We start from the raw sequence: 14,471 nt of genomic DNA on the forward strand, positions 1-14,471 counted from the left end.
CCCGACCTAAAGGGGGGCAGGAAACTAGAATGGCCTGGGTTAACTCTTCCCCCATAACTGGGGGGATCCTGGGGCATCCATGGGAATGTAGGTGGGTTCGAACTTACCCAGGTCACTGGCTGAAGTGACCCCGCTCAGTTCAGTCTCGAAGCGGGGAGAAGTGTAACCAAGTGGGACTGTTCTTACTGGGGTCTGGGAATGCTGTGTTGGTGCCTCAGTGTCCCCTATGCGGTTCTTAAGTGTCTAGCAAAGCAAAAGGCCAGGGCACCTGAATGCCTGACACTCTGTCTCCTAGCAACTGATGGCCTGGGCCCTCCTCTGCAAAGGTGCCGGCTGAAGGTGTTGGAGACAAAGGGGTCAGGTGACCTCCTGGCCCGGGAAAGGGGCTGAGCAGAGAGGAGGGGCTGGAGGGGGTTGGGCAGACTGGAGCTGGCTGGGGAAGGAATGGAAGGACAGACAGGGCTCTGATCCCCCAGTGGGGGCTGTGGGGCTCCCGGGGCCCCAAGATGGACCTAACAGGGGGGATCCTGTTATCTGTGCCTGCAAGACCTGTGTTGGACTGTGTTCCTGTCGTCTAAATAAACCTTCTGCTTTACTGGCTGGCTGAAAGTTCTGGTGAATCGCAGAAAGCCGGGGGTGCAGGACCCTGACTCCCCCCACACTCCGTGACACCTCCTCCCTGCCTCCCTCTCCCATCCCATCCCCAGCCGCCCCAGTTGAGGAACAGAGACTGAGCCCACACTATCAGTCACCGCTCCACTCTACAATCCACTGCTCCCCACGGGTTTCGTCCCCTAGCTCGCCTGCCCGTGTGCTATGGTGAGTGTTGGGCAGGAAGGAGAGAGAAGGGCTGAGGGGCCCCATGGGTGGAGGGAGGAATGGGGGTGCAGGTTGGGGAATGTTGGACAAAGGAGAAAAGGGCACTGGGGGGCCCACAGAACTAGGGACAGAGTGGGGTGCAGGTTGTGGTGGGAGGGAGGAAAAAAGGCTGGGTAAGGGAGGGTGCGGGGGGGCGGCTGGGGGGGCCTCCCAGCCTCCCCCTCGGCACTGGGTGGGTGAGGGAAGCGGTGGAGATGGAGGGGGCTGTGGCTGGACGGGGGGAGGAAAGGCGTGATGGGGGGGCCGGGGGGGAGACGGGGGGGCCGTGGGAGCACTTAGGGGGGCGGGCGGTCTGGTCCCAAACACCCCATGGGGGGCGGGGTCACTGCGGCGGCCCCACATCCCGGGGCCGCAGCGCCTCACGCCCAACGCACTCAAGTCCCCCGCTTATCACGGGCGGCCTCCAGACCGCTGTCGTCACTTCCGCTCCAGGCCCCGCCCTGCAAGCGGAGCCTGTCGCGCCCAAAGCGCCGCCCGCTGGGTCCGCGGGGGCTGATGGGAGTTGTAGGCCGGGGCGCACTACAACTCCCACAAGCCCCTGCGTCATCCTGCCCTGCTTCCCTCCCCCCAGCGGGGGCTGGGGGCTCTGGCTGGGACCCCCACTATTAAACCCCCCCCGGTGAAGGATTGAACAGCTGGAGACTGGGGCCGTCTGCAGAACTCTGTAAAAACCACCAATGGCGGAGAGAGAGATTGACATGGATCGATAATATCAGCTTTAAAACAGAACTAGAGACTGGAGCAAATGAGGCAAAACTAGAAAGGGAACGTAGCGGGGAGGGTTTTGCTACGGGAACAGCTGCTATTACTTAGAACATACAGACAGGGACCTCACTGCCCCCCCATGCCCGTGGGATCTCATCCCTCTCCCCCCTCTCCCAGCCTCGTCACCCCCCAATTCCTCCCCCCACGAGCCACGTCATCCCCCGATTTCTTCCCCCTCCCCAGCCCCGACACTCTCTGATTCCTCCCCTCCCCGTCTTACTTTGGGCTCCGCAGGCTGCCAGGTCTGATTCCCCTGCAGCGGGGGCGGCGGCTGCTGTTGGGAGACAGCTGCAGAGCCCAGCGTCCTTTGCCCCAGTGCTACCTTCCCCCCGGGTTTGCCCTGCAGCCCCCCGAACCTCGTCACCCCCAATTCTTCTCCCCCCCGAGCCTCGTCATCCCCAGAGTCTCCCCTCCCAGTCTCGTCTTACCTTGAGCTCTGGCAGGCTGAGAGCTGCAGTCTGATTCAATCAGCCAGCCAGAGCCCAAGGTAAGAGGAGACTCGGAGGGGAGGAATCCGGGGGTGACGAGGCTCGGGGGTGCTGCCAGGTACATAGGTATCTGTGCCCCCCACGAACCCCCATGGGACCCCTCCAGTCTGGATGTAGGTATTTGTGTCCCCCACGAACCTCCTGTGCCCCCCTGGACCCCTACAGATGGACGTAGGTATCTGTACCCCCCACAACCACCTAAGAAACCCAGGGAACCCTACAGTCTGGACGTAGGTATCTCTGCCCCCCAGAAACTCACTAATCCCTCCCGGGATCCCTCCAACCTGGATGTAGGTATCTGTGCCCCCCACGAACCTCCTGTGCCCCCCTGGTCCCCTACAGGTGGATGTAGGTATCTGTACCCCCCACGACCCCCTAAGAAACCCAGGGAACCCTACAGTCTGGACGTAGGTATCTCTGCCCCCCAGAAACTCACTAATCCCTCCTGGGATCCCTCCAACCTGGACGTAGGTATCTGTGCCCGCACTACCCCCCTAAGACCCCCAGATTCCCCTATAGCCTGGACGTAGGTATCTGTGCACCCCCAAACCCCATAAGCACACCCAGGACCCCTACAGCCAGGGCGCAGGTATCTGAGCCCCCCACAACCCCCCTAAGACCCCCGGGATCCCTCCAGCCTGGACGTAGGTATATGTGCCCCCCACGAGCCCCTAATTCCCCACTGGACCCCTATGGGCTGACATAAGTATCTCTGCCCCCCACAAATCCCCTAAGCCTCCCAGGACACCTCCAGCCTGGACTCATGTGTCTGTGCCTCCCACAAACCCCCTAAGCGCCCCGGGACTCTACAACCTAGACATAGGAATATGTGCTCCGAACGGACCCCCTAAGACCTCCCAAGGGATCCTTACAGTTTGTATATAGGTATATGTGCCCCCACGAGCCCCTAAGCCCCACCCCAGGACCCCTACAACCTGGACGTCGGTAACTGTGCTCCCCATAAATCCCTAAGACCCCCAGGGACCCCTCCAGCCTGGAGGTAGGTTTCTGAGCCCCCCACAAAACCCCTAATCCCACCCGAGACCCCTACAGCCTGGACAGAGATATCTGAGCCCCCCCCCCGAACCACATAAGCCCCTCCCTGAACCGCTTCAGCCTGGACGTAGGTATCTGTGCCCCTCACAAACCGCCTAAGCCCCCCCCCAGGGACCACTACAGCCTGGAGATAGGTATCAGTGTCCCTCCCCGAACCACATAAGCCCCCCCGGGACACCTCCAGCCTGGACCTCGGTATCTGTGTCCCCCACAAACCCTGAAAGCCCCAATGGGACCCCAACAGCCTGGATGTAGGAATATGTACTCCCCACAAACCCATAAGCCCTGCAGGGACCCATACAGCCTGGATGTAGGTACCTGTGCCCTCCACGAACCCCCTAAGCCCCCCCTGCGACCCCTACAGCCTGGACGTAGCTATCTCTGCCTCCCACAAACCCCTAAGAGCCCCAGGGACCCTAAAGCTTAGACATAGGTATCTGTGCCCCCCACGAACTGTGTAAGCCCCAAGGGACCCCCCTACAGCCTGGACATTGGTATCTGTGCCTCTCAGAAACCCCCTAACATGCTTTGTGCATTACTCTCACTGGCCACTGGGTGTCACTGCTGTTTCACGAGAAACACCTTCTGTGCAATACCCGGACAGGCCACCAGGTGTCACTGCTGCGCCAAGGGAAACACCTTCTGTGCAATACCCAGACTGGCCACCAGGTGTCACTGCTATGCTAAGGGAACCATACTCGGTGCATTACCCTGACTGGCCACCAGGTGTCACTGTTGCTCCAAGGGTGACATACTCTGCTTTACCCTGACTGGCCACCAGGTGTCACTGCTGCTTCACGGGAAACACCTTCTGCGCAATACCCGGACAGGCCACCAGGTGTCACTGCTGCGCCAAGGGAAACACCTTCTGTGCAATACCCAGACTGGCCACCAGGTGTCACTGCTGTGCCAAGAGAAACACCTTCTGCGCAATACCCGGACAGGCCACCAGGTGTCACTGCTGCCCCAAGAGAAACACCTTCTGCGCAATACCCGGACAGGCCACCAGGTGTCACTGCTGCCCCAAGAGAAACACCTTCTGCGCAATACCCGGACAGGCCACCAGGTGTCACTGCTGCGCCAAGGAAAACACCTTCTGCGCAATGCCCATATAGGCCACCAGGTGTCACTGCTGTGCCAAGGGATTCATGCTCTGAGCCTTACCTCGACAGGCCATCGGGTGTCACTGCTGCTTGATGGGAGATACAGTCTGTGCATTACCTCGACTGGCCACCGGGTGTCACTGCTGCTTCACGGGAAACACCTTCTGCGCAATACCCGGAAAGGCCACCAGGTGTCACTGCTGCGCCAAGGGAAATACCTTCTGTGCAATACCCGGACAGGCCACCAGGTGTCACTGCTGCCCCAAGAGAAACACCTTCTGCGCAATACCCGGACAGGCCACCAGGTGTCACTGCTGCGCCAAGGGATTCATGCTCTGTGCCTTACCTCGACTGGCCACCGGGTGTCACTGCTGCCTCACGGGAAATACCTTCTGCGCAATGCCCGGACAGGCCACCAGGTGTCACTGCTGCACCAAGGAAAACACCTTCTGTGCAATACCCATATAGGCCACCAGGTGTCACTGCTGTGCCAAGGGATTCATGCTCTGTGCCTTACCTCGACTGGCCACCGGGTGTCACTGCTGCCTCATGGGAAATACCTTCTGTGCAATACCCATATAGGCCACCAGGTGTCACTGCTGTGCCAAGGGAAACATGCTCTGTGCCTTACCTCGACTGGCCACCGTGTGTCACTGCTGCCCCAAGAGAAACACCTTCTGCGCAATACCCGGACAGGCCACCAGGTGTCACTGCTGCCCCAAGAGAAACACCTTCTGCGCAATACCCGGACAGGCCACCAGGTGTCACTGCTGCGCCAAGGGAAATACCTTCTGTGCAATACCCATATAGGCCACCAGGTGTCACTGCTGTGCCAAGGGAAACATGCTCTGTGCAATACCCATATAGGCCACCAGGTGTCACTGCTGTGCCAAGGGAAATATGCTCTGTGCAATACCCATATAGGCCACCAGGTGTCACTGCTGTGCCAAGGGAAATATGCTCTGTGCCTTACCTCGACTGGCCACCGGGTGTCACTGCTGCTCCAAGGGTGACATACTCTGCATTACCCTGACTGGCCACTGGGTGTCACTGCTGCTCCAAGAGAAACACCTTCTGTGCAATAACCATATGGGCCACCAGGTGTCACTGGTGTGCCAATGGAAACATGCTCTGTGCATTACCTCGATTGGCCACCAGGTGTCACTGCTGCTCCAAGAGAAACACCTTCCGTGAAATAACCATATGGGCCACCAGGTGTCACTGGTGTGCCAATGGAAACATGCTCTGTGCATTACCTCGACTGGCCACCAGGTGTCACTGCTGCTCCAAGAGAAACACCTTCCGTGCAATAAACATATGGGCCACCAGGTGTCACTGCTGTGCCAATGGAAACACGCTCTGTGCATTACCTCGACTGACCACCAGGTGTCACTCAGGCGGCGGGTTCACGGTGCCCCACAGCGACCCAAACAGACCCACTCTGCCCCAGGCTCCTGGGCCTGCCGCCCGGGGCCGATGCTCCCTGAGGGCTCTGCCAGAGCCAGGTTCCCCTGCCCGGGCGGCTCTTGGGGGGCTGCAAGGAGTTGAAGGGCGGCAGGAAGCTGAGGGGCAGCCGCAGCCCCAGGGCCAAGAGCCGCAGCAGGAGGAGATGGGAGCAGCCCAGCTGCCCCTCCCCTGGCACCAGCCAGCGCATCAGTCACCCCCCCACTGGCCGGCCCAGCCGCCACCCGCCCAGGAGGAGGGCAATGCGGGGGGCGGGGCAGGAGGCAGGGAGCAGAGTGATAGAGATGGGTGGGGCCTTGTGGCAAGGGGGCAGCGGCGGCTCCAGGCACCAGCGCACCAAGCGCGTGCCTGGGGCAGAAGCCGCGGGGGCGCCCTGCCGGTCCCTGCGAGGACGGCAGTCAGGCAGCAGGAACGCCGAAGCCACAGGAGCGGGGACCTCCCGTGGGCAAGCCACTGAAGGCAGCCTGCCTGCCGTGCTTGGGGCGCCAAAAAAGCTAGAGCCGCCCCTGCAAGGGGGGGTGCTGGCCCCCAATTTTCTGTCTAGCCTACCTCAGCCCCCTCACTGGGAAGAGGCTGGTGCCACCCATGGAGTGGGTAAACGGGGGTTTAAGGTTGGGATTACAGGGTCAGGGTCTAGGGGTTGGATTAGGGTGAGGGTAAACAGGAGTTAGGTTTAGGGTGTGGATTGGTTAGGGGTTGAGAGGGAGAATTGGATTGGGGAGGGGGCGGGGTTAGGGTTCTGGGAGGTAGGGTTGAGGCTTAGAGGGTTGTGTTTAAAGCAAGGGTTAGGATAAACTTTAGGGATTATGTTGGGTAAGAGTTTGGGTTCAAAGGTGGGTTAGAGTTAAAGGGTTAGGGTTATGGTCAGGGTGGGGATTATGATATAATAGGGTGATGGTCGGGGATCAGGGTTAGTTGAATGGTTCAGGTGCAGGGGTCAGGGTTGGGTTGCCTAGGGTGAAGGCAGGGTCAGGGTTTAGGGTTGGGTTGTGGTGTGGGACAGGGTCAAAGGTTAGGGGGAGGAGTTCGGTTGGAGTACTGGGGAGCAGGAGGCAGGGTTTGGGATTAGGGTTAGCAGGTGAGGACTCAGGGTTTGTCGTTTTTGCTGTTCTAATTGCTGGACTTGACCATTCTGTATCATAATTTCCTGTAAATGTAGTTTAATTCCTTTTATTGACTTTTCAAAAACATTAGTTTCATTATTATAACACCACCTATGTTTTTATTGCAACATAGTAAATTATAGGTTTTAATACTCATGTTTTGTTTTGTTTTTTATGGCAGGCTATTATTTGTGACAATATCACTTGCATGCTGCCTGATTTTCTTGGTTGCCTCAGCCCTGGTCCAGAAATAGCAGTTTGTGATGGATGGTATCTGCCCTGTCACAGTTTCCTACCCCATGCAATCTCTATATTAAATTTGGATCTCAATAACACAAATGTTTTCTAACTTAGAAAAATGTATTCAGTTATAAAACTCATTTCATGAGTGTCCCAATTTCAAATAGAGATTTCCCAGAAGTAGCACATTGTGACAAGACCTACCCCATCTGTCACAAATCACTACTCCTAGCCCAGGGCTGGTGAATTGTGGGGGTGGTGAATTGCATCAGGACAGCAAAAACTTGCTACGTAGATATCAGTAACTGCAACTGGTAGGAAATTGGGATAGGAAGCAGTTTGTAATAGTACATCCTGACACTGCAGAGGAGATGCTGGGATGTTTTCCCCCATCAGACATCAGGCTCTCCACATTAGGGACAGTGACTGCCAGGACAGCTTGGGGCTGGTCTTGGTCTCTGTGGTGAGCAGGCTACTCTGGGAGCAGGATAGGGTGAGATCTGGGGCAGTTTGTTCAGCATCCAGGAGCCCACATGCTTGTTCGTCCTTGAGCAGCTCAGAAGAACAGTGCACCTGCTGTAGTCATGGCTGTAGTGCTGCTCTGTGGCCAGGCTCTGCTTGGTGCTGGCTGCAAGAGATGTGGCAGCGTCAGAAACAGCACATGGGGGGCAGGAGCTGCTGTGGCAATCAGCCACCAGCCAAAACAACAAACCTGTCAGCCTGCACCATCACCATCCATCCTCCATATGCCACGCACACCTCTCCATCCCAGAGACACTCATCTATCCACCTCCAGACATCTCTGTTTCTCTCTGATTTTCCATGCAGCCCCCAACACAATGAAACCCAGACCTGAGTGAGGCTTTTGGGTGCAACAGTACTGGAGCTGTAGGGTGACAGTGCATCTCTGGGCATCTCTTGTCTCAGCCCCTTTTCTCTTGAGTCTGAAGCCATGACTCTGAGTTCACACCTCTCGAGCTCAGACCCCATAGCCCTGAAGATACTCAACCAGCCACTTGTGCTCTGTGATCCCGTTGCAGCAACAAGAAGCTCCCCAAAGTCCTCATGAAGATGGGGGAGGAGTGACACCTTGAGCCTACCAGGCAGCATGAACTCTCCTCAGCATGGCCTGGACCATCCCTGGGGCAGACAGATTCTATCTATATGACCCATATGAGACCATGGGGGGCAAGAAAGTGCATTTTACTGAGCCTGAGAGGAGGCGTGGGCCCTCCCTCTGGGTTGCATTGGGGCAGACAGACCCTCCCCCGAGATGGCTCCTCCCCGGCCCATGGGAGACTACGGGGGGCCAGGGAGTCATTATCCAGGGTGCTGCTCTGTTGCAGGCTCTCCATGTGCTACATTGTGATCTCCAGCATGTCCCCGCTCTGCAGCTTGGATTGCTGTAAGGAATGCAGAGAGGCACCGTTAATGAGTGATGGCAGGTACAATGATTTGGGGACTTCAGGTGTTTGGGTGTCACAGGTAGGACAGTACCATGTGTGTCCCTCCATCCCGCTCCCTCCCCTTGGGGCAGTGAGCCCTCATTCCTATTTCACACTTTAAGAAAAGCACCAATACCGCTGTTTGTCACGGGGTAATTTTATTTATCAGCATACTTCAGAAATGTACAACCCCCACCTTGTCCAGCACCTGCCCAATCTGGCGCAATCTCACTGTTGACAGCAAACACTCCAGAACAGGGGTGGGCAAACATTTGGCTTGAGGGTCACATCTAGGTGGGGAAACTGAATGCAGGGCCCTGAACGTAGGGCTGGGGCAGGAGGTTGGGGTGCAGGAAGTGGCTCAGGGCAAGGGGTTGGGGTGGAAGAAGGTCTCAAGGAAGATGATTGGGATGCAGGAGGGGGTGCAGAGTGCATGAGGGGGATCAGGGCAGGGGTGCAGGAAGGAGTGCGGGAGGGGAGTGGCAGGGGGTTGAAGTACAGCACGGGTGCAGCAGGGGCCTCAGGGCAGGGGGTTGGGATGCAGGGTACAGGACAGGATCAGGGGGCTGGTGCCAGCCCGCACCCCTTATGTGGAGCAGCTCTGGGGTGGCAGCGGTGTGAACCGGGGCCAGGGCAGGTTCCCTGGCTGGCTGGCCTGGCCTCGTGCCACTCCCAGAAGTGGCCAGCACTATGTTCCTGTGGCCTCTGGGGGAGGAGGTGGACAGAGGGCTCCATGCGCTGCCCTCACCTGCAGGCACCTCCCCTGAAGCTCCTATGGGCCACGGTTCTCCATTCCTGGCCAATGGGAGCTGCGAGGGGAGGTGCCTGCAGGCAAGGGCAGCATACGGAGCCCTCTGTCCTCTTCCCCTGCAGGGATGTGGTGCCGGCCACTGCGGGGAGTGGCACGGGCCTGCCACACCCCAGGGTTGGCAATCCCGTGGGCCAGATCCATCCCACAGGCCATAGTTTGCCCACCCCTGCTCTGCAGAGCACTGAAATTTCCCCATGGCCAGGGTATTATCAGTCCTCAAAGAGGCCACCCCTAGTATGACAGTTGCTTGTAAGGGAACCTGGACCAGACTTCGACACTGGGCTCCAGCCCAGGGACCCTCAACACATCATCTCAGGTCTTTAATCTCCCAACGCTTACTGCTCCTTCCCCAGACTGCTTCCTCCACGGCCTATTACAGGTTCCGCCACCGTGTGCTCCTCTCTGACCTTCTCCTGATGGCGGCACAGGCTGACCCCTTCCGGCCTGCCAGGGGCAATGCCCCGGAAAGGGAAAGTCCTGGCTGGCTGGGCTCTGCAAGGACCAATAGGCTGATGGGAGATAGAGGCCAACAGTCATTGAGTACGCTGCTTAATCCTGACAAGTCATTCTCACTTCTGTGGGTTTCTGCTGCACATGCTTATTTTAGCAAAACTTGGCCCTGGCATCCAGCTTATAAATTGTACTTTTCTCTCTTTAAGGAGCATGGAATGTTTAAGCTAGCTTTAATTCTAAAATATTTAAAAAAGGGATCACGGTTGATTGTGCAATGATAACTTTAAAAAATAGCCTCCAGGTCAGTTCTATTCACGTCAGTACATTTCTTTCAAAATCTGAAAAAAAAGGGGGTTTCCTGTTTCTGTTCTATTCAGATCTTAGCCCGGCTGAAACTGAAGCACAGGGTTCAATCCAAATTGGTTCAGTAGCAATGATAAAATGATTTTTCACATAATCTGCCTGCTCTCACATGCGTAAGAATGGTATTCTCTAATCTCCCTCTCTTCTTCAGAAAACCATACCAAACCAACCACACATTTCCTCTCTAACCACATCCCTGTCAGACATCCTAATCAGCTCCCCACTCTATTAACCTTTCCTGTATGCACCACTAATTTCTTTGCGCCCGTCCCCTAAACAGGGCCCTGGTGTGTTACTCCAGTCACCTTTCCACATGATTCGCCCTCCAAACATAAACATCCCCTTTATGTGCCCTTTACAATACACCATTTGCTCTTTCATATTCCTTGAAACTACACCTCTGCACATCCAGAGTCTCCCACGTGCATTCCCCCCAAAACTACGTGCTTCCTTCTCCTCATCTCTGATTGTAGTAAATCACTGGGACAAGAATATGTGTGGTTGGTGTTAGGGATGCAAACTCTCTAAACTTCTCCCTGTCTGCTCACCCAAAAGCAAGTCCCTATTGAGTATATTTGCAAACTTCTCCCCCTTACAAGTCTCTGTCAGCACCCTGTACTCATCCCTGCATGTGCCCCCTAAAAAAGGTCCCCCTTCAAGCCCTCCCTAAACAAGTCTCCCTCATTACCCCTGCTGAACATTTTCAAAGTGTCTCCCCATATACATCCAAGTGTCCTCATGCCTTCATCTGCTATACTAGATAGCTCCCTCCTCCACCACTAACCTTCCTGAGCTCACACCCCAAAATAGGAACTGAGGGCTTTCCTTTATCATTTCCCTAACTGCTATCCTCAACTCAACTTAGCCATCTCCATTTGCAACCCCCTCCAATCTGCCACCATGCCTCCTCTTGCAAATATCTCCAGGTGTGTCTGTCTTCTTAACACTCCCTACACTATTCTCTTTCTGCTCCCCCCATAGACAGCACCTTAGATGCTCTAAACACTCCCCCATTCCCTTCAGTTGTTCATGAATGCTCCCAGCCCAGACACCCTTCCTCTTTCCTCCCTCTATGTTCCAGGGGATAACATTAATTTTTATACTGCACCTTTTTTCTATCTATTCATACACAAGTAGTTGGTTAAAAGATAATGGGCCACTGGATGAGGCCAAGAATATGTAGCATCATTCATAGGTTTTCTAGGACCCATTTGTTGTTGCATGATATGCAAGTGGCTTTTTCTATATAGCTATCACTATACAAGACATTTTTACATAAGGCCACACAACTGCTCGTGGCCTGCTCACCCCACAGGAAGCTGGTTTCCTATTTTTTTCAAAGCAATAAAGGGCAGATATGTGGAAACAACCATACAAAGATTAAGAGTACCGTTTATTATTATGTATAATCATAACCATGCTGAAAGTGTAGGATTCTTTACCTTAGTATTAGTGGAATCAATGACACAATGTATTCTATATAGACTTGATACAGGATATAGGACACTAGATTTGAAATAAGACATGCCTCAGCATAGGCTACATCCTATATCCAGCAGAAGAGAAAGTTACTCACCGTGCAGTAACTGAGGTTCTTCGCGATGCGTGTCCCTGTGGATGCTCCACTCTAGGTGACGGTGCGTCCCGGCACCGTTGATCGGAGATTTTCACTAGCAGTGCCTGGTTGGGATGCAGACGCTCAGTTGGTATCTCCCGTCTCATTGGAATCTTCCTGAGTGCATGCACCCCACACCTTCCTCAGTTCCTTCTCTACCATGGAGAATCATACTAGTACTCCAAAGTAGAGGGGAGGAGGGCGGGGAGTGGAGCACCCACAGGGACACACATCTCGAAGAACCTCAGTTACTGCAAGGTGAGTAACTTTCTCTTCTTCTTCGAGTGCTGTCCCTGTGGGTGCTCCACTCTAGGTGAATGTGTAGCAGTACCCACTATGGTTGGTGGGACTTTGGAGATGTGGCAGTGAGTACTGTAGATAGTACTGTATGGTCTACTATGGTGTCTGCCATGGTGTCTTGCATGAGAGCATAGCGTTTTGCAAACTTGTGTTCAGATGACCCTATAGCCACTTTGCAGATGTCAGGAATGGCAACATTGTGTAGGAAGGCAACGGATGTCAACCTGGCTCGAGTGGAATGAGTTCTAATGCCTTCGGGCGGTTCAAGATTTTGTGCATGGTAACAGGATCTGATGCAGTCAGAGATCCACTTGGATAGACATTATTTAGAGATAGCCGTACCTTTCGATCTTTCGGTAATGGAAACAAAGAGTCATGGGGACTTACGAAATGGTTTAGTCCTGTCTAAATAAAAGGCAATTGCTCACCTGACATTGAGAGTATGCAGGGTTGCCTCTTGCGGAGTCTTGTGAGGTTTGGGATAGAAAGTAGGTAAGTATATAGGTTGGTTGAGGTGGAAGGTCGATACCACGTTAGGAAGAAATTTAGGATGTGGTCTCAAAGTGACTTTGTCTTTGGACAAGATTGTGTAGGGAGGGTAGGCCATCAGGGTGCTAATTTCACCAACTGTCCCTGCTGATGTTATGGCAACTAAGAAATGCACCTTCATGGACATATGGAGATGAGAGGTAGCCAAGGCCTCAAATGGAGGTTTAATGAGAGCATGAAGAATGAGATTAAGATTCCATGCAGTTGCTGTTGGGTAAATTTCAGGGTAGAGATTTTGCAGGCCCGTGAGAAAGCATTTTATGGTGGGGTGGGTAAAGAATTAATAACCGTCTAATAGGTCATGGAAGGTGGTAAGCACCGCCAGGTGCACTTTGATGGAGCTGAGTGAAAATCTGTCCTGTTTTAGTTTCAGGAGGAAGTCTAGAATGTTAGGGAGGATCATGTTATTGGGTGCTAAGTGATTACGTGAGCACCAGAGGGCGAAACGCTTCCACTTCTGCAGGTAGGTTTTACGAGTGGAGTCTTTCCTACTGTGTAGGAGGACATATTGGACTTGCTCGGAACAGGCTAGTTCATGGGTTTGGAACCATGAAGGAACCAGGCTGTGAGGTGGAGCTTTTGGAGCTGGGGGTGAAGAACCCGTCCGTCGTCCTGGGAAACGTGTTCTGGCCTGTTGGGGAGAGCCCGTGGGTGATGGGAGGACATGCAGAGTAGGTAGGGATACCACATCTGTCTTGGCCAAGCCGGGGCAATAAGGATGAGCCGGGCCTTGTCGTCCGCAATCTTCCGAAGAACCCTGAGTAACAGAGGGATTGGTGGAAGGCCTACAGGAGGGAGTTGCTCCATGGGATGAGGAATGCATCTCCTAGGGATGCAGTCCCGAGTCCCACTCTGGAGCAAAATGGAACATTTTAGATTCTGGGTTGTGGCAAAGAGATCTATTGACGGGGTGTCCCAGAGGGAGAAGAGCTGTTGGAGTACTGCGGGGTGCAGTTCCCATTCGCGTTGTGTCAAGAAGTGCCTGCTGAGTGCGTCGGCAGTAGTATTGTGACAGCCTGGTAGGTAGGAAGCAATGATTTGTATTCAATGTCGTATGCACCAATTCCATAGTTGAATGGCTTCCATGCAAAGGGAATGTGATCAGGCTCCCCCTTGTCTGTATATGTAGTACATGCATGCTATCTTGTCTTTTAAGACTCACAGGTATTTGTTCTTTATGCGGGGAAGAAAGTGAAGGCATGCTCGCCTCACTGCTCTGAGCTCTAAGAGATTTATGTGTAGGTGTGTCTCTGATGCGGGCCACCGGCCTTGTGCCCTGTGTTCCTCTAGATGCGCTCCCCAACCAATCAGGGAAGCGTCCATGGTGAGCATGAGCGTTGGGGAACATTGCTGGAAGGAAACCCCTGTGCAAAGGTTTTCTGGACTTGTTTACCAATGTTGGGAGGAGGAGTTAGCAGCATCCCTAAGGTGTGTCTGGTGGGTTTGAAATTGGAATTGAGCCAGCCCTGGAGACATCTCATGTGTAGCCTGGTGTGGTGAACCACGAAGGTGGTGGCTGTCCTGTGACCAAGGAGCTGTAGGCAGAGTTTTGCCTGTGTCATAGAATCATAGAATCTCAGGGTTGGAAGGGACCTCAGGAGGTATCTAGTCCAACCCCCTGCTCAAAGCAGGACCAAACCCAACTAAATCATCCCAGCCAGGGCTTTGTCAAGCCCTGGGATGAATAGAGAGTGTGCGTTTGAGCTGCGTGATAGCGTGGAATCTGTGATATGGGAGCAAGGCCCTGCTCTGGATTGAGTCGAGATGAGCTCCGATGAACTCGATCTGTTGTTTAGGTGTCAGGGTGGATTTTGGGGTGTTTATTTGGAGGCCTAGG

This window comes from Mauremys reevesii, linkage group 12 (assembly GCF_016161935.1).
Source record: "Mauremys reevesii isolate NIE-2019 linkage group 12, ASM1616193v1, whole genome shotgun sequence".
NCBI classification, from domain to species: domain Eukaryota; kingdom Metazoa; phylum Chordata; order Testudines; family Geoemydidae; genus Mauremys; species Mauremys reevesii.